This window comes from Candoia aspera, chromosome 7, assembly GCF_035149785.1.
Source record: "Candoia aspera isolate rCanAsp1 chromosome 7, rCanAsp1.hap2, whole genome shotgun sequence".
Classification (NCBI taxonomy): domain Eukaryota; kingdom Metazoa; phylum Chordata; class Lepidosauria; order Squamata; family Boidae; genus Candoia; species Candoia aspera.
The window spans coordinates 31866545-31890849 of NC_086159.1; the positions used below are offsets into that span (position 1 = coordinate 31866545).

At 39.6% G+C, this 24305-nt stretch overlaps 1 long non-coding RNA gene across 1 annotated transcript in view; it reads right to left on the reverse strand.

The window, feature by feature from the left end:
• Nucleotides 1-24305, reverse strand: part of LOC134500960 (uncharacterized) — a 110892-nt gene that overhangs the window by 55950 nt on the left and 30637 nt on the right. The window contains exon 2 of the long non-coding RNA XR_010068307.1: nt 2576-2670. This is a non-coding gene — a long non-coding RNA (uncharacterized LOC134500960). The remainder of the gene's footprint in view (nt 1-2575; nt 2671-24305) is intronic.

Below are 24305 nucleotides of genomic sequence, written 5' to 3' on the forward strand. Positions count from 1 at the left end.
ATTTTTCTGTTAGTGAGATTAAAGTAATGCCAGGAGAAGATTATAGGTTGGTGCAGAGGGTATAAAAGTGACAGTCTGAGTTTAAGTTTGTACAGGGAGTTGCTTTGCTGGGGAGATGTTATGACTATCTGAATCAGTGTTATGGGAAAGAAGAGAATTATGTTTTGTGGGAATTTTTTCATTGCTGAAGTCTGCGTTCTTGAGGGTGGCAGTGGGGTTGTTTGATTTCTGTAAAAAAATGCCTTATGTGTAGTAGGGAGATATATAAATACCCTGGTATATTTTAAGGAGGGGTAAAAAATTAAGAATGTGTAACTGGATTGATAATGAGGTTATTATGATTTCATTTTCTTAATGATTTGGACTAAGATTTACAGGATTTTTTATTTGTATGATTTAAGAAGTATTGATAAGATATAATAATATTCTATTCTATTTTGGCTTTTAAACTTAATAGGGTTATGTGTTGTAGCATTATTAACTATAAAAGCAGGTAACATATGTTTTTATAATTTGATTTTTATTATAGTGGACAGAAATATATAGAATAGTGGTAGGAAGGAAATAATTAAATGGATGTTGTTTTAAGGGGGAGGGAATTTGATTTAGAAATATAAATATATATATACAAACACACACATTTTCTTTTTTTATACAAGGGGAAGGAGTAATTGTATTAGTGATTTGCATGTGTCAATGGAAATCACTGTATATTCTTGCTGTTGAAAGTTGGAAGTTACCTTTGTATGTAATCTTTAAAATTCTTTTTTTGTGTGTGTTTCACACTTTTTAGTTTCTTTTTCTTTTTGTAGTTTTTTGTTGTTCTGTAGTTTTTATCTTTGTTTTAAACTTAATAAAATTCTTATAAAAAAAAGAAAAAAGGGGAAATATGAATGTATGTAGATATATAGATAAAAATAAATGTTAGTAATCTTAAAACTAACCCTATTTACACTTGCAGTAAGATACAGGTAAATACTTTTCCCACTTTGGATATATACTTTTAAATTTCTGCAGCCATTACATTTATTCAGAATTTGATAACTGGTTAAGAATTGAATCCGAACAAAAGCATATTATAAATTTCATATACAATTAACATTTTAAAGTAAGTTGGAGCAGATCTTAATAAAATAGGAACAGAGGAATCCTGAGTACCAGGTAGGGTGGACGAGAATATTTGGCTTCTCCAGTGATCTATGATGATAGAAAAATGACAGTCCTAATGTTGACATCACAACACAAATCCTACCATAATGTACTTGTGTTTCAAAGTCTGGTGCAAGTCATGGGGTTTGCATCATGATTTCATGATACATGTTTCATCACTTGTTCCCCTTAGCCCACATAGATGCCTATGGGCAAGCAGATGGAATTCATAGTGAAAATACCATTACATTCAGTGGTAAACATAATCTCCTTTGCATCTCTCTCCCCATTCCTATTTGTAAAGGTTTCTTTTCTGTTATTTGTTTTCACAACTTTTCCCTCTCATTGAAAGCAATGAGAGGGAATTAGCTATGTCAGTTTCAAGGCTGAGATACTTTCAGGGTTATCTTTTGGAGTATTTTGCAATAATAAGTGAATTTAGGATATTGCCATTCACTCAATTTCTGTACAGTTTCTGGAAAGCTCCAAATAATTTCCCACCACTGAATCAGGGAAGCCTCTACCTGGACAGAAAGAGGTATCTTAATCCCAGAATTGTTCCTTTTTATAATTAAATCCAAGGATTAACATACAGACACTTTTCATACTTGGGGTTTTCTTCCCTGTCCTGATTCCACACTATCATGGTGATTCCACTTAGCCATTTGCCCTATGAAAGAAATTTACCATGCAACGTGTTGCTTTTTCTCCCTAGGAATTTAGAGCTGTTTGTCCATATAACTATTCAAAATTATTTACATACTTGTATCATGCTGTTCTAAGTAAATCACATTTCAGCAGGGCCAAAGACTTATTTAACTCAGAACTGTTTCTGTCTCAGCTGCTTTAATCCAAATGGGGATGCAGCCTGTTTGAAAGGTCCCACCCACAGTACACTGTTTTGGGAATCTCTGCAGGGAACTCTGGGATAAGTGCCCAGAAAGCCTGTAAACAGAATCTAAAATTACTTTTAAGCCAGACAATCCAAATGTGAATGCAGAGCAAGCCCATAACAGTTTACACTAAACCATCTGCATTCAAGATGTGCTAGCTGAATTTGTAGAGTCACCCAACCTCTTTTATGGCTTCATCCACATCTACACTGAATCACAAGCCATTTGGAATGACTTACATAATTTCTGACATTATGAGGTGTACAGTTAAGAATGGAAGAGAAGGAAAGGAAATGGAACATATTAACTATATTTAAAAATTCATATCCCTCATTATTAGCAATAGTGCATTCAAGGCAGCTCACAAGAAAAAATAAAAATACAGCAAACAATTGGAACAATATTTTAACAGAGGATCTTAGCGTCATTAATTATTGCATTTATGCATTTGGACTCTTGCAATTTTGCATACATCAGGTGAATAGTTACCAATTAGTGTTGCTCCACAATAGTTAATGTCTATAATGACATACCTATAAAGCTACTTACAGTCCAGAAGCTCACAGTCCAGAAAGTCTAAGATTAATGCAGAAGAATCTCTTGCTTGATCTTCCAGACAGTGACATTCCTGCAAACATGTCAAGGTCAAAAGTAAGGATATGATTTGTTCAGTGTTTAGATTTCGGTTTCAGCATAATGCAACAATAAGATTTGAAAATCAAACTGTTTGCAATAAGATTATATTAATTTCAGTTCCACAAGTTTTTAGCGAAACAAAAGTACTGTCCTGGATAAAATATGCTATTGTCTGGAGCCACTAAAGCAATTTTTGACAATAAAATACCGTGATCTAAGGCAGGCTCTTAATTTCACTACATCACCCACCCAAACCTCAGATTGCTACTATCTCTGTGATTAGCTCAGTATTTATAATGTTGCCTCCCACTGGTGAAACTTCATTTTCATTAAAAAGCAAGTAAAAAAAACCCTTCATATTCTCTAAACAAATAGAAGTTTCCACACAATGTATTATTGGCATATAATTCCCATTAGTATCACAGGGAGAAGCCATGGATTATGTACTTAAACCAAGAACACTGCAAACTGTTTTTGTTACAAACTCTTCAAGTCTAAGATTATCGCCACACTAGATTTCAAAGGAAAAAAGGATGGGAAAAATCAGGTTAGAAATCTGATTGCCTTGAGAAGGAAGCAATCACCAGAGAGCATTCCATAGGTAGAAGTAGCTTGAAATGAGACTAATTTTAAATACCACTATTAATTAACAACATCAAGAGAAGATTGCATCACAGCAAAACCTAGAACTACATGGTATTTCCAATCAGTTGTATATGCTGAAAAACAAAAACTTAACATGGTGGAGCTGAGAGCAGAATTTGATGTTTTACTCCATGTCCAGGAACATCTGAGAAGAGATACACCCAAGAAATCTAAACACATCACTACTTTGGAAAAAAAATTCTAAATGAGATCATACAATTACTGGCAACAAAAATTGAATAGCAGATTGTAGAAGATCTGAAGTCAGCAAGATATTAACTTTGTTATTCTGGACTGTAAATCTGACATTAGCTGTACAGAAAAATACTATGTGATTTGTGATTTATAACAACAGCAGAACTTACTGAAAATGTCCCATCAGTGGTAACTGTCAGAGAGCATATTTTAGAATTTGTTGAAAATTCTTACAGGAATTGGAATAACAAATGTACTTCTTAAAATACTAGTAGGTATGATAATTGCTATAGTTGACATGAGAGGTCAGGGCCAATATGAAAGGAAAGAACAGAGGAATGCAAACATGGATCCAAGAGTTAAAACCTCAAGTTTTTTGTCATCTTATGCTGTACTCATTCATTTAACTTGGTGGTCAGTGATGTTGTATCAATTTCTAGTGAGGTTGCTGAATTTTTTAATATAGCTCAAGCATCTGTGTATTTTTCTCTGCATTGACTTATCAATGGCAATTTTGAAATGAAATCTGGAAGCATCATCTCCAATACTGAAACCACTGAACGCCACGTGATGGGAAAGTCAAATGGAGGTAATAAAGCCTATCAAACATCAAATCGTAATGATAGTTGATGTCATAGTTGATGCCATTCTAAAATATAATGCTTTGACAAGAACTACTTGTGGGAGAAAAATGGCACAGGGAAATGCAATCACCAGAATTACACATAAACTTCACATTTCCATGTGGCTTAGTGTTGTGGCATGACATACTGATTGAAATAAATATTGTAAACAAGATTCCCAAATGTTAACCTTGAGCAATGAACAGCTGAACAACACAGTCATTACTTGTAAGACTACCTAACAGTTAATGGGATTGCAGGGTTACACTGTGAAGTGGGAGTTTTCTTACACTATATTGTGCATCCCCCCCCCCCCCCGCCCCATTGCCTATCAACCCTTAGGCAGGCTTCTTTTAAACACAGTTTTAGAACAATTATGAATAAAGAGTATATTTAAAAATAGCTCCCAAGTAGCTAACTTTTCTTTAAAATAGTTAACTAACAGCTGACATAAGAGTGGGTTATTTGTAGGACTGCCTTCTCCAAAGAACATTTGCCTGCCCCACGTGCTCCCACAAGGAGGGAATGCTCCAGGTTCCTCTTTTAAATATTGCTATCTTATGAAACCTAAGAAGAGTGCTTTTTCAGTGGCTTTGTCTGTTCTCTGGAATTATCTCTCCCCCCACCCCACCCCAATATACAACAGGCCTCAACTCTGCTTGCTGTTAGGAAAGCTGGCTTTTCCCCCAGGTGTTTGGATACAGTTAGGTGGAATCTTCTTTTGGTTGCCTAATTATCTCATTTGGTCACCATTTTATACTTTATATATTAGGTGTTCTTTTTTAACATTGCATAGTTCTTTTCGTTTATTTATTGTTTGTTTCTGCTGTATGCTATCCAGAGTCACACTGAGTTGGGTGGCCCTGTAAATTTGCAAAACAAACAAAGAAACAAAAAATGCAGGCTCTATTAACAGTTTGTTGTTGTTGTTGTTTATTCGTTTAGTCGCTTCCGACTCTTCGTGACTTCATGGACCAGCCCACGCCAGAGCTTCCTGTCGGTCGTCAACACCCCCAGCTCCCTCAGGGACGATTCCGTCACCTCTAGAATATCATCCATCCACCTTGCCCTTGGTCGGCCCCTCCTCCTTTTGCCTTCCACTCTCCCTAGCATCAGCATCTTCTCCAGGGTGTCCTGTCTTCTCATTATGTGGCCAAAGTATTTCAGTTTGGCCTTTAATATCATTCCCTCAAGTGAGCAGTCTGGCTTTATTTCCTGGAGGATGGACTGGTTTGATCTTCTTGCAGTCCAAGGCACTCTCAGAATTTTCCTCCAACACCACAGTTCAAAAGCATCGATCTTCCTTCGCTCAGCCTTCCTTATGGTCCAGCTCTCGCAGCCATATGTTACTATGGGGAACACCATTGCTTGAACTATGCGGACCTTTGTTGTCAGTGTGATGTCTCTGCTCTTAACTATTTTATCGAGATTTGTCATTGCTCTTCTTCCAAGGATTAAGCGTCTTCTGATTTCCTGACTGCAGTCAGCATCTGCAGTAATCTTCACACCTAGGAATACAAAGTCTTTCACTGCTTCTACATTTTCTCCCTCTATTTGCCAGTTATCCATCAAGCTGGTTGCCATAATCTTGGTTTTTTTGAGGTTTAGCTGCAAACCAGCTTTTGCACTTTCTTCTTTCACCTTCATCATAAGGCTCCTCAGTTCCTCTTCGCTTTCAGCCATCAAAGTGGTATCATCTGCATATCTGAGATTGTTAATGTTTCTTCCAGAGATTTTAACTCCAGCCTTGGATTCCTCAAGGCCAGCTTGTCGCATGATGTGTTCTGCGTACAAGTTGAATAGGTAGGGTGAGAGGATACAGCCCTGCCGTACTCCTTTCCCAATCTTAAACCAGTCTGTTGTTCCGTGGTCTGTTCTTACTGTTGCTACTTGGTCGTTATACAGATTCTTCAGGAGGCATACAAGATGACTTGGTATCCCCATACCACTAAGAACTTGCCACAATTTGTTATGGTCCACACAGTCAAAGGCTATTAACAGTAGAAGGGTCAATTTTTGTGTTTCTTTCTTCTCCCTATGCAGCGCAACAGGTTAAGGGCATATTTTGGGTTGGGGGGAGCAGTGGCTAGCTATGTCTTTGTATGGTAACTCATCAGTTTGTTCTCCAGAATCTGTCTCTGACCTTGACAGATCAAGCCCTCACAGTTTCTCAAAATCAAACTGCTGATCTGGCTGCACCATCATTATTATAGAAATATTGAATCTAATTGAATTATCCATTCAGTCATATCCGACCCTTGGCGATTCCATAAGCCAGCTCTCTCCATCAGACACCGTTAAATCCATAAAACAGGAGAGGCTCCTGGCCCAGATAGGCATACATGTTTTTTCCTGTTCTACTGAAGATGCATTATGATGTTTTTGTGAAGCCAGGTAAAGACTCAGTAGAGTGTACAAGCTATCACTTGATTTCTTTGCTAAACATGGATACTAAAAATTTGACAGCTTCTCCTGCATGGAGATTGCAGACTGCATTCTGTGGATGGAGTCTTAGTACTCCTGAAACATGAGAAGGCAACTCTGGAATCATTGAAAGTACGTATCAGTGCGCTACAAGCCTTGCTAAGATAAAGAATATTAAGTGTTACAAAATAAAACAACTAATATACATTGCTGTGTATATCCAGCTCTTGAGGATTCAGTTCTGTGCCTGTTATCACAGGTCAAATTAAATTCTGTAATATTAAAAAAGATATAGAGAAGGAGCAAGTTTTTCAAAATTCAAGCTAGGAACTAGCATTTCTGAAAATATTCATTATTGGACAGGATACATGCACAGATATCTTGCTATTCCCTTTTGGAGAAACAACTTTAGGGCAGAGTGCAGAAAAGGTCAAAGAAATAGTAAGCAAAAGAAATTAAAGGCAGAAGATAAAGATAAGAAAAAGAAAAAGGAATATACCTAATTTATGCTATACTTTCATTTTTTAATTGAGTTAAATTAAAAGCTGTTCCAATCAAAATGACTTGGAGAGGTTTTCAGATTCCCCAATACAATAATCAGATTAGAACAAGAAATGATATAAATAAAAAAAAACCAAACCCCACCAATATGGCACCACTTCCTTGGGGAACACGCTCCCCACCATTCCATCTTTAGAGCCCCTCCAGAACACTAGCAAGGATGGGGAATACCTTTCAATCTTTGCAAACCATCTTTGCTGCTACTAAATCTATACAGCACCTTTTGTTCTTTAATCTTTTCACCTTTCTCTTTTTCAGGATCTCATCATTAGCCAGAACTTTCTTGGTCTTCCCTTCCCTTTCAATTCATTCTCTCTTCCTTCATAGATTTGTTTTGCAATTACATTATTATTGATTCTATGACCAACTCACTTTAATGTGCTACTTTCTGAACAGTAACTGACTTTTATATTCCACTGACACTCATTTAGCCCCCAGACACTGACCCTATCTCTTCTTGCTTCACCACACACACTTCTTAGGTACGCTGTTCCCATTACATGCAATGTACTTTGTGTTTCTCCTTGCTCTGCTTTTTTGCCATTTATATATAACTGTGAAATTTAGCTCTCATGCAGTCACAAGTAAATAACCTTATACCAGAACAGGGGAATACCAAAACAAGAAACAGAATGGAACCTGTGTCTCCTACCCAAAAGAGATTTGCTTCTTGCCCTTTACATAGAGCAGATGGGAGTAGGAAATGCAAGAAATTTGAACACTGATTGCTATGAATAGAGCTTTCATTTGATACCCAGAATTTGCTGGAATTATTTCATAATGGTTTAATAGTTTTGCTACAATAAATCTACCCTATCTGAACCTCTGTGTCCTAGGAAATATATTCCTGTAATGATCTGCCATGACAATAATTTGCAATCGTTATTTTCCACTTTCCCTTCCAAACACAATTACACTGATTTTTCAGATCCATACACCCCGCTGCATCATAGAATTTAACATTCCCTGCAAATCTCAGCCAACAGCATGCATAATCTGCATACAGACTACATACACATTTACATTCCCAACCAATACACCTCTAAATCACAAGCATTCCTTATAATTTATCCATAAATACATTAAACCAAGGGGACTACAATCCTTTTAATCCCCACTGCAATGACAAACCATTTGCTAAGCATTTATTCTCATGTGTGCTTTAACTCCAACATATATCACTCATACTTCATTCAGCAACCAACCTTCAACTCATCTATCATGGCCTTGATTTCTCCGTGATCTCTCAGCAGCTTTTGATCAATCATGGTATCCTTCTGGGTTGGCTCATTGGATTAGGAGTGGGGGATATGATGTTGCAGTGGTTCTCCTTCCTTCAGGCTTGGTTCCAGTCAGCAAGGGGAGTTTTAACCCCATGCCCTCATTTTCTGGAGTACCTCAGAGTTCAACTCTCCCTACTGCTATTTAACATCTGCATGAAGCTATTGGGTGAGGTTGTCCTTCCGCACTGGGTTAGGTATTATCAGTATGCTGATAATATTCAGTTATACAGTATATCTCAATCCTAGGCTGACCAAGCAATGCCATCAAGATTCCATATGGATGTAGAGGAACAGGTTCAGGCTCAACCCTAGCAAGACTGAGTGGCTGTGGATTTTGGGGCCACCTGGATCAATAGTCCTTCCATTATTAGTTCTGGATGAGACTACCCTTCCCCAGATAGAACAGGTGAGCAATTTGGGCATCCTCATAGACTCTCAGCTCTTGCTCAAAAAGCAGATAGCAGCCATGACTAGGAGGACCTTTGCACAAATTCATTTTGTCAGCCAACTGCATCAGTTCCTCAATTAGGAGGCCTTATAGTCACTCATGTCTTAGTGCATGGTCTACTGCAATGTGTTCTACATGCTGTTGCCCTCGAAGACCACTCAATGGCTATAACTGCAGCACCTTGGTATACCCATGTAACACAGTTACTAGGCAAGCTGCACTGGTTGCCAGTAGGCTTCTGGGTGAAATATAAGGTGCCAGGTGTCATCTATAAAGCCCTTTGTGGCACAGGAACTGGATATCAATTACCTCTGCTCATCCAACAAGAATTGATAGGATTGGGCATCCTGCAGCATGCCTCCTGGGGACCATAAGCTGACAATTAAACAGCATCATTTTATGGAATTCAGGAGGCATGCCTTCCTGTCACCACAATTCCTGTCATGTTCACTGTTTCAATGTACAGTATACATCGTAACATTTCATATGCCATGGCGCTGACGGGCGTTTCTGTTTGGGAGGGAGCTGCTGTGAAACCTTGTACCAAGCTCTGTATCTGTGTTCATTACAATGGAATGTGTTTGGGTTATGCTCTCTGTTCAAGGACTTTTCCCGCAGACCATCAGAAGCCGTTAGGAGCACCTGGGATTGTGAATTTGGGAAGAATCTATGGGGGGAGGGATCTCATTTGCACCAAGGGTTTTTAGTTTGCATTTGGCGCGCTTTTATCATTCTCAGCTTTCTCTGTGATCCAGCATACTATTCTTTAATAAATCAGATATCTTTGAATTCCTGCTCATGAGTCTGATAGTGTTTTAGAATAGGCAACCATTACATAAAGCTGAGAATGACCAAAGTTGTACTGTTAGCTCCTACCAAGATTAGTTTCTTGTGAGGGAAAACAGTTAACGATGGCTGAGTCCAAGCTCACGACCGGAGGACTTGAGGAGACAGCTAGCTTGATGCCCGAGTCGATGGTCAAGAGCAGAGAACTGAGCCTCACCCCAGAATCTTCAGATTTCCAGGAGGAATCAAGTTCCAGTCCTGAGGTGGAGGAATCTGACGATGGGGGAGAACCAGAGCAACCAGCACCCAGCGAATCGCCCACAGAGTTGATCACCTGGGATGAAGTGGGAGAACCCCAGCCGGGGACATCCCAGGTGTCCTGGAAGTATCGGTTCCCACTGACCCAGACGTAGAATCTACCACGGTATCAACAGAGAGACAGCCTAACATGCGAGGGAGGGAGGAATCTCAAACCCCTGAAAGGCTAAGAGTGATGGAAGCCAAAATAGAATCGATGGAGTACATGCTAAGAAACCTGTCTCTGTCATTGGGGGGGCAGGGGAGGCGCAAAGGAGATCCCAGCTTCACGCAACCATCCCCCATCCTCCCATCCAGACGGCTCCGGGATGAATCTCTACCCAGCAGGGCTCGACCACCAGTGTCCCCACCCCAGAGAGGAGAGCTACTGTAACCTGGGGCCAAACCACTCAAGCAGCCGCTGATTCCGCTCCAACAGGAGTGGGGGTGAGAGACTTTTCTGTCAAGTTTGATGGGGATCCAACCAAGTTATCTTTCTTCCTAACTAATGCTAAAAGTTACATGAGGCAGTTTGGGGCATGCTTCCCTTCCGAAGAGGCTAAGATAACTGCCATTGCCACCAAGTTGAAGGGTCGAGCGGCTGACTGGTATATTCAATTAAGTGAGGCTGACTCCCCTGCACTTGATTATTTCGAGGACTTCATGTGGGTGTCAAAGCTGCATTTTGAGGATCCTCTGGCCAAGGCAAGAGCTAAGAAGGCGCTGAAGGATCTTACCCAGGGCCAACTGTCTGTAGCTGATTACGCCCTGGAGTTTAAGGCTCTAGCTGGGAAAATCCCCGACTGGTCTCAGTCAACCTTAATAGGACGGTTTAAAGAGGGACTCCACCGGGACGTCCTATGGTGGGCGTTGTGTAGGGACGACCCACAGTCATTGTATGAATGGATCTGTCTGGCTGGCAAGGCTGAGCATGCTCAGCATACCTTCATGCGAACCAGAAGACCTGAAACCCCTCCAGCCACCATGAGGGGACCCTGAAGTGCTGCGACTGCTGCCCGGCCAGGCTATAGAGCCTGGGATGAGGAGAGAGATCGGCGCTACGCGAGGGGTCAGTGTCTCCAATGCGGAAAGGAAGGACATTGAGCAGCTGATTGCCCAAAAGCCAAGGCCAGAGATTGAGCGGGGAAGCTGCCGGCCAAATTACCCCCCCCCCCCGCGGTGGATGACAGCAGCCAAGGGCGCAGCCGACGCTGAGGAAGTATTCTACTTCTCGGGAGAGGCTGAAGATGACTCTAAGGAGCCAACGGGAAATGCCAGCCACCTGCCATGAAGAGCGCCTGCGGGCAGGTGGAGGAGGATGGGTGCGAAGATGCTATGGTGAGTGCTGACTGTCCCACTCTAGCAGTGAAAGTGAAATTGGGCTCCCGCACAAAGACTACAGAAGTCTGGGCTTTGGTTGACTCTGGGTGTTCCAGGTGTTTAATTCACCCTGATCTGGTTGCTGCTTTGAACCTGCCTAGCTTCCCCCTCCAGCAGCCTTTGATCTTCACACAGTTGGATGGTTCAACGGCGGGGGGGGGGGGCGGCAACCCATTTCACTGGAACTGTCGCAATGCAAATGGGCAGCCACCATGAGACTTTAAAATTCATAGTAGCACCTGCTGGCAATCCCTTGGTAATCCTGGGGATCCTCTGGTTGACCTATCGAAGCCCATATATAAACTGGGAACACAGAACTGTGACTTTTAAAGATGGATTTTACCAAGCTCCTACAGCGGAGATAGTTGCACGTGCGGGGGTTGGAAGGGCTGTGATCGCCACGCCGCGCCCTAACTTGGCACATTTAGAAGGCTTGCCTGATCGATACCAAGATTTTGCAGACATTTTTGGGGAAATGGAAACAGATCAGCTACCCCCCCATTGGAAAACTGACTGTGCAATAGAGTTGGTTCCCAATGCTCAATTGCCCAAGCCAAAAATTTATCCGATGACTCAGAAGGAGCTTGAGGCATTACGGGACTTTATTGACAAAAATCTGTCAAGGGGGTTTATTGAACCTGCAAATTCCCCAGTTGGGGCCCCTGTGCTATTCCGGGAAAAGAAAGATGGCACGCTTCGACTCTGTAAGGCAAGGAAAGAATGAATGCCTGGGTCCTCAAACAATGCACAGGCATTGCTCCCCACACAGAGAAGTGAAGTGGACAATTATGAGAGTAATCTGACATTGTTTGTCTGTCTTCCTCTTTGAGAGCTACAGTGGATTTCTATGGCACAACTTGACCCAGAAGTATTAGATAACTACCATCTTGTCTCCAGCCTTCCCTTTTTGAGAAAGGTTATTGAGAAGGTAGTAGACCTGCAGTTGCAGAGGAAACAAATTATCATCTCTTTAATTCAGGTTTCAGGTCTGGATATGGTACCAAAGTATTGATTACTCTTGTGGATGACCAGGGGCAGGACTGGAACAGGGGCCATGTGAGTCTTCTTTTTCTGCTGAATCTTTCTTTGGCTTTCAATCCTATCAATTCTGGTATCCTCTTGGATTGCTCCTGTGGGTTGAGAGTGATAGGCACTGTTTTATAGTGGTTTTCCTTGCTGAGCGGCAGGTTCCAATCAGTGGTAGGGGAGGACAAAGGTTATGCCTTAGGGCTCAAGGCAATGGGCCAGAAACCAGGAGACTGAGAGTTCGTCCTGCCTTAGGCATGAAAGCCGGCTGGGTGACCTTGGGCCAAGTCACTCTCTCTCAGCCCAACCCATCTCACAGGGTTGTTGTGGGGAAAATAGGAGGAGAAAGGAGTATTAGGTATGTTTGCTGCCTTGAGTTATTTATAAAAATAATAAACACAGGATAGAAAATTAATTAATTAATTAATTTTATATGAAGCCTCTGGGGGTCAGGTATCACCAGTATGCAGATGATGCAAGGTTATTTATTGTGACCCTGGGTCAAACAGGTCATTGCACTCTAAAAGTTGTACAGACTACCAGTTTTCCTCTGTGTACAATTCAAAGTGCCACCTTTAAAGCCCTATATTGCTCAGAACCTGGGCATTAACTAAATCTGTTTCAGCTGGGTTTCAGGCCAGGATTCAGTACAGAACCTTGATTGCTTCAGTACAGAGCCTTGGTTGCCCTTATTGATGATCTGTGGCAGGGTCAAGATAGTGATGGTGCATCAAATCTTGTGTTCCTTGACCTTTCAGTGGATTTCAATACTACTGAACACGATATCCTTCTGGATCGGCTCCAAGGGGCTGGGATTTGGGGGCACCATATTATGGTGGTTCTCTTCCTTCATTTCCAGTTTCAGTCAGTGTTGGGGGGAGGGGTCACTCCCTAGGTCCCTTCTTTGTGGGGTGCCACAGGGCTCAATGCTCTCTCCCATCTTATTCAACATCCACATGAAACCACTAGTTGAGATCATCTATCAGTTTGGGATCTGGAATTATCAGTATGCTGATGATATCCAAATATATCTTTTAACCCTAGGCTGGCGAAGTGAGGCTGTTAAGGTCCTGTCCCAGTGCCTAGAGACTGTACAGGCTGGATAGGGTGAAACTGATGGTTCAATCCTACCAAGACCAAGTGGCTGTGACTGTGGTTGTTGGGACCACCTAGGTATGGGAACTTTCTATCTTTACTCTTGGAGGGGATGCCACTTCCCCATTCAGGAGTTGTGTGCAACTTCATGATCATGGTATCTCCCCTGTCAGGTAAGTATGAGTGGTGTGCAACTTGGGGATCCTTTTGGACTCACAGCACTTGATTGAAGAGCAGATGGCAGCAGTGGCCAAGAGGGTCTTTGCACAGTTTTATCTGGTGTGCCATCTACACCCATTCTTGGACTAGGCAGCCCTGCAGACAGTCACTCATGCCCTTGTCATCTCACAGCTCGACAACTGCAATGCACTCTACATGGGGATGCCCTTGATGACCACTTGGAAGCTTCAAGTGATCCAGAATGCAGCAGCACAAGCAGTGATGGGCTTCCCTTGGCATGCCCATGTGACACCTCTGCTGCATGAGCTGCACTGATTGCCAGTGTACTTCTGGGTGTAGAGTTAAAAACATGATGTTGACAGAGATAGGAGAGATTTGTTACCAAAATGATGAAAGAAAAAACATGCCTTAAGTCAAAAAAAGCAGAAGGAATGAAAAAGTGACTTAGACACCTCCATAATTGACACAAATAAGAGGGGAGAGGAAGTAAAGCACAATCAGACTTGCGAGATTGATGTCAGCCCCACTCTGAAGACCAGACCAAAAAATCAGCTCCATAGGAAAGCTAAAATGACTTTTATTTAGATTGGCTGTAATAACAGAATCTTACAAGTCTGGTTTCTGCCCAGCTGGTATGTGCCAGCAAAAGGGGTACACTCTGGGTCCCCTCAATTACACAGTGTAATCTTTTGGGACCCAAGAAGGAGTGCCTTTCCCCAGTGGTTTCTGCCATCCAACACAATTAGGAAGACTAGGCTATGCCCACATCTCTTTTCTTAGGGACCATCATCTTCAGGGGCCACACTGTCAAGCCTTCTCTGTTGCAGCACCTTTTCTTTGGAAGAGAGTATCTTCTGAGATCAAATTAACACCTATCTTCTGAAGTTTTACAAAAGATGCTAAAAGTTTACTTTTAAGAATAGCCTGGAAATAGAACTACTATGAGTAGTAAGCTCTTATCATGGCTTTTTGTTTGATGCTTGATTGTTTCATGGGTGCCTAAGTTTTTATAATTCTAACTGTAGTGGTAAATTATTGTTTGTTTTAATTTTTTAACCTTCTTACTGTAAGAAGAGAATGTAAGCCATTCAGAGGACTTTCAGGTAGGAGAATAGAAACCCAAACAAACAAACAAACAAGCAAACATTCTCTTGAGCTTGAGACATGCTACTAATGTTCTGAAGGAAAAATGATCTACATTAATAGAAGGCTATTAATGTTCTGAAGGAAGAATGATCTACAGATGATTCAGAGTTCCTCCATTAATACAGCTGTTATTATGGAATCATAACTGATGTTTCACCAGATTTTATTCTGTATGGATTTAAGTCTTTTAATTTTATGAGCAATCATTTAAAAACAACAAAAAACACCCATGCTAAGCAGTGGCCATATCTTCATGTCATGGCAGCAAATTCGAAAGTGCTGTTATCAGTAACATGAAGAACTTCCTTTTGGGTCTAGCTGATCTTTTGCTCTTTCTAAAATGCTACTACTATGGCCAAACAGGAAGGAGTAGTTAGCGCAGGGGAGATGGGAATGGCCGCTTTCTGGAGTCCACTAATGTCTTAGCAACAGAAGAAACATATGAGCAGAAAAGCTGACGGGTTCAAAAATCCACTTCCTGACTGCCTCAGACTAAAGTGCTGTTAGAATGGATAGACAGATACAATAACAATTACAGTTTCTGGTCCAAAGAGTGTCTTTCCTCAGTCTCTCTAGGAGCCAAACAATTCAGTCACATGTCAGATGCTCTGAACTGGAAAATATACATCTTTCTATATCTTGGTATCTTAGTGTATGTTGATTGTTTAGTGAACATACATACAGAGAACTGTTTTCACACTTATCAACCAGAGGGGCTTTTCAAATGTATAAAATTAAGAGAGAATCCTTAAGACTGTATTTGGTAAAATAAGAGGAGGACAGAAGAAGCATTTTTCACTAAAAACACATAGCAAATGATAGACCATGGCTATATTAATGATTCTGAAATTAAACAAAATCTATATAAACACATAGCAACTTACTTACAACCCCACCCCCAAAACAAGAAATATGTAGCTGAAGAGTGGTTCTGTATCTTCCAATATTCAACACATTCCTGTCATTCTAAAATCCTGCATATTTGTGAAAATAGGCACAACTGCAGGGGAATAATGTCCATAACAGAAAGGAATCCATAATGGAAAACAGTATTCAGGCCATATTCAAACATCTGTAGCCAGACAAATGGAAGTCAATTTGGGTGAGGACCTATCATATCTAAATGCTGAACAAGACAACATGGAACACAGATGAATGAATGCAACTATCTATTGTTTGTAGCTTTCAGTATTCCATTTCACTCTCTTTGTTAAAGTCTTCACCCACTGTTGTAGTAGTGCCTCAATCATTGTGCTCTTCCATTACTAGCAAAGCTATGTTTCACAGATTCAAAATGGCTGACAAGAAAAAAACATTCTCAAAGAAAGCACGTCAAAAGCAGCAATTTACTGCAAGAAATTACATAGTGCACTGGATAGGCCAGCCACACTATTTTTGATAAATTCTATCAGCCTTCAATTGTGGCTCATCAGCAACATGACTCTTTTATCATGAAATCACTTTTTGTCTCTCTCATTTAGCATAATGCATGAAAAGCTGCAGTAATTCAGTTTTATTCTGTCTCCCCATTTAATGTCTTTCAAGCAACATAAAGCACATTCAGAAATAAAAATTGATGCATGACTAATGCACACCACTGGAATGCTGGCACAAAACTGACAATCTAGCAGAGCTACCTACTACATTTAGCTTTTATTTCTATGCACCCACACCAATTAACTCCCAAAAGCTTTTTGGAGAACAAGCATTTCAGCTTGCAATCAATTTTTCAGGGGATGTAGTATTTCCTTCCTTGCATCAGTTTGGATATACACAGATCTCTTCACAAACAAAACCTATTGGGATCATTTGAACCAATAATCAACCTGTGGATTCATAAGGCTTTCTTCTTAGTCCCTCAAGTATCACTGTTTTTCCTTGCTGCACTCCCTTTTAACAACAAGGGTGCATATATGGATGAGCTGAATGATGTATAGGTCTTTACAGTTTCCACAAACATCCTGTTCCACAATGTTTTAATGCCCTGTTCTCACACTGATTTATTTTCCCCTCCAACAATCTCAAACATATAAAAATACAGCATTTGTATATAATGCTTTTAGAATATTTAGAGTATAAAAGCTGTATTGCTCAACATCCAAAAACTTGGCATTCCCAAGTTGGTACATACCATGTATGTATGTTTGTGTGTGTACACACACACACAGAGTATATAAAAATGCGATTTATATATTACCCTAATCAAATGACTACATTAAAAAATCACCAATATAATAATAAATTATATTGATTTTTTTTTTAATGTAGTCATTCACTCTCCACAGCTAGGCATCAAAAATCCCACATAAAAAGAAATATTTCAAGTGTTTCCTGAAAACCAGCAGTATCTCCAGAAATAGCATATTCCACAATGTGGGTGCTACCACTGAGGAAACCCGTCTGTATTGACCTCAATTCCTATGGCATGGCCATGCTGAATCTGGAAGAGATAAACTTACATAACTAAAGGAATTGAAACCTTTGTCACATTTCCCCAAGGATTACTGCCCCTGGATTGCAGTCCAGGCAAGTTGCAGAGCACGGCACCACTAGCAAGAACACTATCTGATGGACCCAATTAATTCTTCTAGATTCTGTGAATTAGAACAGCATTTGTAACAGAGTGAATGACTATGTGGTACTAAAGGAGTCAGCATGTTGACTACCCCAAGATTATTGATTTCAGATACTCTGTGGATAGACAAGTGGCTTAAAGATGCTCTCTCCACCTTTTAGCTGCCCTCTTTTATCTTCTTCTATTTTTTGTATTTTTGTATTTTTATAATGACTTTTATAACTTTTATTTGTAAACTGCCAAGAGTCACTTTTACAGTGAGATGGGTGGTATATAAATTTAATGAATAAATAAAATAAATATCACTTGGGCATTCAGAAGACCGGTAGACCTGTGCTCAGAAATAGTCCAAGTAACAAGTAACACTGCAAAGAATCTCCAGATCAGTCACCTGGGCAACTTGAAAGGTAGTCAAAGCCTCTGTCCAAGGTATCTGTTGACCTTTGTCCAAGCAAACAGCAACAAGCAGGTCTTCGACTGCCAGTAACTGGCAGCAAACAAGGTGTTCCCACTTGCCTCTTTCCCTTCACCTCATTTCTTGTGCAGAAAAAAAAACACTATTCTGCTTCATTTCAGCATTTCTTTAAGCTGGCATACTTTAAACCAGATCTTGCACTTTAATGCTACCTCTGGATGAGCTCAATGTCAAGAACTATAGTGATTAAGTATGTTGGACTAGGGCCACAAAGACTCATGTTTAAATCCACACTCTGGATTACTACGGAATTTTACCCTATAACTTTGAGCCACCTATCATTTCTCAGCCTAATCTCTCCCTCAGGATGGTTATCGTAATAAAACAGGAAGAGGGAGTGCTACGTATGCTAACTTAAGCTCTTGGAGGAAAAGCAGAATGTAAATGCTATCTCCTGTGTATGTTTGACCACAATAATACCTGCTTTAAATTCTCAGTGTTTCTGCTGTTCTCTAGATCATTCTGTAGTACTAAATTATCATATCCTGAATTCCTCTTTGGAAACAGGTCTTCTGCATCCCCAAAAGCAAGCAAATTTCTCACTTCATGCATGTTTTTAAATGCTATTCCTGCCATAGTGTAAGTCTAAAGTAATAGTTGGTTGATTATTTTGATGGATGAATGCTTCCATTCTGAAAACCTGTTTTTCTATATTTTGCAATATAAATTTTGAGAAATTTCAGAACTGACAAAAATGATTAAAACAGACCTTACGACATCTCATTCATCCTGCCTTTTAATAAAGGCACTAATCCCCCCCCCAAAAAAAATCAGCATGGAAAAAAAGATAATCCAATCTGTACATTAATATCAAGGGAAGGAAGCCCTGCTTTTGGATGCAGCTCACAATATCCAAGAGTAGGATCTTCCCAGTGCTGGTGCACCAATTATAGAACTCTTTCCTGAGGAAAGTCTGCTTTAAGAACTGAAGGCAAGTCTATTTACCTAGGCATTTGTGGGATAACAACTACTCCTGAATCAGAGTTCTATATTACCTTTTATATTCTTTTTATTTTTTATTTTTTAAAAATGACGTTTAATTTCTTTATGCTTTTTAAAGGATTGTGGGTTTATTGTGATATTTAAGCCAGTTTTTTTTCTGGTAAATTGTTCTGGACTTGATTGAGAGGAAGAGTGGTATAGAAAGAAAATAAAGTAAAATTGGGCGGTGATAGAAATTTAAATAATAAATAAATAAAATAATAATTATACACTGTTTGCTAAGTTTACTCACATTATTTGGGAATAGAAGGTGCATGAGCTATGCAGCAAATCAAGAGTATGTTTGGCCGTAGATAGTAGACCACCTCTCTATGAAGCTGGGTTTGTTCTAGGTTCCACTAATGAAAAACATCACATCCCTGCTTCTGAGAACCCTACTGCATGGCAGGAAGACAACAGGTCTGCTATGTTGTTTGCCCTACACACCAAACTTCTGAACATAGAGGTTTCCTAAATATATCAGGATTGACAGATTTATTCTTTAAACATTGGTCTAAAGGCAGTCTAGCACATGAGAGATCCAGATTCCAGGTATGAATACTGAGCAAATTTAAGCCAATCACCTTCAGCTGAGACTGTTGCAAGGATAAATTAAGTACGGAGTTGGCAGAGGGGAAGCATTTATGCCTTGAAAATAAAAGATTTTAAGGCAAAGTTCAAATCCTTTAAAGTGGCTTTCATAATATCTTATGGTAACAAATTACATAAAGTAAGTTACATTTTTGAACAGAAACTATGTCCTGAATCTATAAATCTAATAGGGTGACTCCAGATTCTAGTAGGAAGAAATGCTCTACAGCATACATAAAGTTATCAATCACAACAATATCTTTTGTGTTTCCTGTTTTCTCTATCAGAAATAACTCTAGACCACTGTACACTTTTCCATAAATGGAAGATGTTGCAGAAACACAATAATTTTGATTGCCCTTTTTTCTACTTTTAGTTCACTTATGTAATTCTAAACACTGCACTTAATTGTTTCAAGATCAACCCCCCCCCCAAGGTGGCATAATCCAACTTTATGGACCACATAATTTACCAGCTTCCCTCCATTATGCCAAGAACCAACTCTTTGCCTTCAGCCTGCAAGGACTCTACAAACAGGACAGAACTACCACCACTGTATCAGACACTGCAGCAAGTAGTGAGCAACTTTTAAACATCAAGATCTTGTTCCTGAGGGCAACACTGCTTAATTTGGCCTCAACTTACACAGATAAAAACTTTTAGTCTATTGGAATCCTTGTCAGAGGAATAAATCCCAAAAGCTATCCATAAGATTGATATTGTGAGACTTCTGGTGGGGACATGGCGGACTGAGCAGCTGTGCCCGCAAGCTCCATGAGCAGAACTGGCATTGTGGCAGTTTTTTCAGGCTCAGGCTGGTTTCTCCTGCAGTCCAGGAGTGTTTTTCCAGATCAAGGAAAATACTCGGAATTTACTCATTTGTCCTCTGGACGGCAAACTGCAGCCAGGAGATCATAAACAGCGTTCACAATCGACAGGTAAGAGTTTGCCGGGAGGCTGGGATGTCACCATTTCCAAGCCGCTCTGCAGCCTTAAGTCCAGCCACCCCATTTCTAAAGCTATATATATCCTGAGAGGCTGTCTACATTAAGGAGAAACTCTCTCTCTTGCTGCTCATCATTATTTTTGTGACTATTTTTTAAAAAAAATTCTTTTTAAGCTTTGGATTTTGCTTTCCATCCAACGCTAAGAAAGGTTTAGAGTATATTATCACCTCCCTGTCATTATTTTTCTGCTACTTTTGAAGATTTTAGCATTTTCCTACACGTTGAATCTGCCGTTCTGAACTTTTACTTTCCTGATGCTACTTTCTCTGGGAACCGTCTGTTATCTTGCCTTCAATTTGTAAACTCAATTTGTAAACTTTCCATTACCGTTTACTTCTGCCAGTTAAGTATCTACGGGGTGCCATAATTTACTGCCTGAGACATGGAGGATCTCAATCAGGCGCTCTCCGACTTCCATCGAGATATTAAGCAAGATATTAAGCAGATTTTTTCTGATTCCTGCCAAGTTATTATTCAAAATATTCAGAGCACTGCGGAAAATATATGGTCTAAAATGTGCCATCTGGTTGGGGATGTTGTGGATGAAATTGAACAATTTAACAGTGATGGAAATGTTTCTTCTAAGAGTGAGATTGCAGCTTTTGTTGAAATGCTGAATGAAATTGACAATACTGAATTGAAAAGTTCAAGGGAGAACCTGAGTTGTAAGACATGAGTGAACTTGATTTTCTGATGGAATGTTATGGAAAAGAAGGGGTTATTATGTATGGGAGATTTTTTTGAGGAGAAGTCTGTGTTTGTGAGGGGAGCAATTGGGCTGTTTGATTTCTTTAAGAAAATAGCTCTTTATTATGGAGTATGTAAATGCTTTGGTCTATTGTGCAGTGGGTTAAGGGGCTAAAAATATTTATCTGGATGGTCTTTTGGCTTTGGAGGATTTTATTTATTGTTAATGATTGGGATTAAGATTATTAAGCCTTTTAAAAAATAATATTAATTCATGTTTGTTGTATTATTAATTATAATGGCAGATAATTTATATGGCTTTATTTTTGAACTTCATTATAGTAGACAGGAATGTACAGAATAGTAGTAGGAAGGGAATAATTAAGTAATTGTTATTGGGGGGGCAGCTGATTAGGCGACTTATATTTTTTCTTTTCTTTTAATATAAGGGGAGGGAGCAATGGTATTTAGTGATTTTTATAATGTGCTAAGGGGTTGATTTATAGAAATAATGTCATTTTGGTTTAATATAGAGTAAGGGATTGATTATGGAAAACTGTTGTATATCCTTGACGTTTAAAGTCAGAAGTCACTTCTTTTTGTAATCCATTAAAAAAATTCTCTTGTGTTTTCATACTTTTTTTCAGGTTTCTTTTGTAGTTCTTTGTTTTTCTGTATCTTTTACCTTTTTCTGAAACTTAATAAAATTCTTTAAAAAAAAGATTGATATTGTGAGCCCAGCTTGGGTCAGTTCCTTAGGCTGATCAGTTTTGACCATGGGTTGCCTGATTCTGAATGCATCTTGCCCTTCATATTCTTGTGTACTAGTTTAGTAATAGTTAAAAAGAAAGAGGAAATCCATATGTAGAATGCATTTACAATATGTAAGGAATAACTCATATTAAATTAGAATGAAAAGTTGTTAGCCACAATTTTCCCATTCCTCACTGCAATGTTTTCTTCCTATTATTTTCTGGTCCTTGGATATCGCTATATGTCTTACCTGGCTGGCTTACACAGTCACCACTGGATGAAAATCTCTATGATCCAGGGCTTCAGAATGAGGAAAAACAAAAGGCAGTCAAAGCAAACTATTTTATACAAAGAAGGTACAGGATATACACTCAGAAGTATGAGGATTTCCTTCTTCAAAAGAGACTTGATTCTTTTCTCTTTCAGTTTTGCTTTCTCTTTTACAGCTGTTGCTAGAGAATGGGTATTTTGGACTGCCTGACTTAATCCCTGCTCTCCCTTGACACATGCTATTTCACAACCCAGCCTTGGACTACTGCCTACTTCATTCCTCTCATATCATCTGACTGGAGCAGTACACTCTTTCAAAAACTTGACACCAGCCAGTTCAGACACCCTTCCATTCATTCAAGTGGGTTTTTAGACTTCTTTCACTAAATCAAAAACACTACTGCAGCTTTTTAAGTTCAATGATGTCCTGAGATGAAGCAACCCATGGCAGATACAATATATGTCATGGGTCACATTGTACAGTATATTGATTTAAGAGGACTAATATACTTGCCATTTTACTTTCAAGCTAGACTGCATGAATCTTATTTGCGGGCTGTGTAACAGTATGATATAACACCATGAAAGCAAAATACTAGACTAGACAAGCTTTGGTCTGATCCAGAACCACATCAACCTATACATTCCTACTTCCATAAGTACCAGTAGGAACTTAGATGGCACCAATTCATACTTCTGGGCACATATTTTAGCATTTTCATTCATAATTAATTAATTATAATTAATGTAATTATGAATGAAACTTTCATTTCTCCACATGTATTCATCAATTCTGCTCTACAATTTCAGATTACTTTCATTCAGATGTTACATCCTTCCCCTTTCTCTTAGTTTTACAGACAACATATCTATTTTTACTTCCATTTCATGTATTAATTAGCGCTCTGATTTCTATACTCCTCTTACATTCCAAGTTGCAATCTTCCATCTGTCATGGGCATTGCCAAGTGGGCCCAAAGTTATTAGCTCCACAGCCCACCATGGCCTTGTTCAATTGACACTTTCACATAATGCTTTTTAATAAGACAGAAAAGGTAAGGAAAGACTACCAACCTTAGTCATACTTGTACAACATGCAATTCTCCCTGCTGATGGTAAGGATAATACCAGTGAGTTGTGACACATTTTGGCCAGCATGCTCATGCTATTCTACACAAGCTAGGACATCTAATTTAGATACTGTCTTGGAAACCAACATATTGTTGCCTTTATCCCACCAATTTGGAAGTACATACAATGTACTGAAGCATACTCCATCTTCAAAAGGTAATATGAAGAAATGATGGGCCTATCTCCCTTGTAGATAAATGGGAAGCATAATTAAAACCAGCATTTTAACATATTGAAGAAGGTGCCATGCGAAGGAACAGAGTTGCTCTTCTCCAAAAGGAATACCTTAGGTAAACTCAGGATATCAGGATTCACTCAGGATTCTGCAACTTAGTCAGTATTATTATCCTCATAGTCCAGTAGCAATGGGATAGAGGAGGTAAAGCTAGAAGACTCAACCTAAATTCATGGCACAATCAAAATTTAAAGTAGGGTCTTTCTGGATCCTCACAACTCTTCACCAGGACATTTCACAAACTTACAGTACGTATGCTTATGTAGACTCTTGGAGCAGCAGATAAGCCCAAATCTATATACTACTAAAACTCCCCTGTTAGTCTATTTGTAACCTTCAACTGGGCAAAACAGTGTATCACAGGGCAACAATTTTTGAATCAATGTACCTCAAATGGGCTAACTTAAAGAATGCGTCCAAAATCTGGGACCCATTATTCCTGTGGGATTGAAATTTGGCCAAGGTTTGGCCACTTCAGTGCTGCCATGTCACCGCAGTCACGTGATCATCATTTCCAATGCTCCCTGCCAGCTTCCCACAAGGAAAGTCAATGGGGAAGCCAGCAAGAAGTTAGAAGTCGCTCTCACTCCCACTGCTGTTTTGCCTACCTGTGGTCATTCTTTTTTTTCTGTTTAGGTAAGGAAATATCTCTGAAATGATGACCCAACAGGTCATGGGTTGTCTAATAATAAATTTAAAAATGTAGCAACAACAGTACTACAGTAAATGCAACAGTTAAACAGGAGTTGACAGTGATAAGAAAAGAGCACAATTGCTAATTTAACAAGTAATTTCTAAGGCAGATGGAGAACCAACTTTTTCAGATTACTAAA